The sequence below is a fragment of the Pezoporus occidentalis genome, unplaced genomic scaffold (genome assembly GCF_034315485.1).
Source record: "Pezoporus occidentalis ecotype Australia unplaced genomic scaffold, CSIRO_AGI_Poc_V1 ctg11, whole genome shotgun sequence".
NCBI classification, from domain to species: Eukaryota; Metazoa; Chordata; class Aves; order Psittaciformes; family Psittacidae; genus Pezoporus; species Pezoporus occidentalis.
In genome coordinates, this window is record NW_026912886.1 from 12,112,932 (window position 1) to 12,114,066 (window position 1,135).

The following is a 1,135-nucleotide window of genomic DNA, read 5'->3' on the forward strand; positions in this document are numbered from 1 at the left end:
GAGGAGCCGAGGAGATAGAGCCAGATAGGGAGGTCCCCTCCTTCACTCCCTCCCTCCTTCCTTCCCCCCCCTCTTCCCTCCCTCCTCACAAGCTGAGCAGCGTAGTTAGCATACGCGGAGGGAGGGCGGGCACAGCCCCGGGCAGGGAGGGAGCAGTGGGGGTCCCCAGTGAACCCCCCCATGTACCCCCTCTCTCTGTGCAGGGACACAGGGATGGGAGGAGTGGAGGGGGGTTTGCAGGGTACCCGGAGGGATGGGGATGCTCCACCTGCAGCAGGGGGTATGGAGGGGAAGGTGGGTTTGGGGGGCACTTCCTCTCCAGTGGATGGGGTGTGTATAGGAGCTGAGAGCATCTTCGTGTTGTCAGGGATTGTGGCAAGGATGGGGGTCGGGAGAAGGAAGAGGACCCTCTGCAGGGCTGTGTGCGTGCCATGGGGAAGGGATAAGACCCCAGGCTCTAGCAGCACCTTGGTGTAGCCCCCCCACCCCAACACCCAGCACTTCCTGGAGCTGGGCAGTGTAGCAGCCTCCCCCTCCACCGTTGGGGTGAGCCCCCGTCTCCCACCGTGGCCTGGGGGGACCGATTTTGGCATGCATGGGTACCAGGGTGCTTGCTTTTCTGCTGCTGTGATGGGAAAGCTCTGGGTGCAAGGCTGTGCCAGCCAGAGTGTCAGACACACAATTAATTACTGCAGCCCGAGAGCCTCAAGCACGCTAAATGTGCTGTCACCGTAGTGCGTGGATAATAGCAGCCCTTTGCAAAGTGTTTCTTCCTCTCCTTTTTTTTTTTTCCCAGTGCAAGAGACAATCGCAGCCAGCACACAGCAGCTCTCCTCTGCTTGATTAAGTCAGCAGCGAAGAAAAAAATGTGCCCATACAGCTCAGGCCTAAGGAGGTATTTAAGTGTGTGCTAGATACAAATTAGAAAATGGATGTGATTTAATCACAACAAATCTAAACAGCCCTGCTACAGAAACCCTGCCATCAAAGAGGTTTCTTAAAGGGGGGTGCTATAAGTGTATAGTCCTGACAAAGGAACAGCGTGTTTGGGGTTTGAATTGTTAAAGCAAGAGCAGAGAAAAGGCTGGGAGAGCTTGATGTATACCAGATAAGTTATCAGCTATAGAAGGAACAG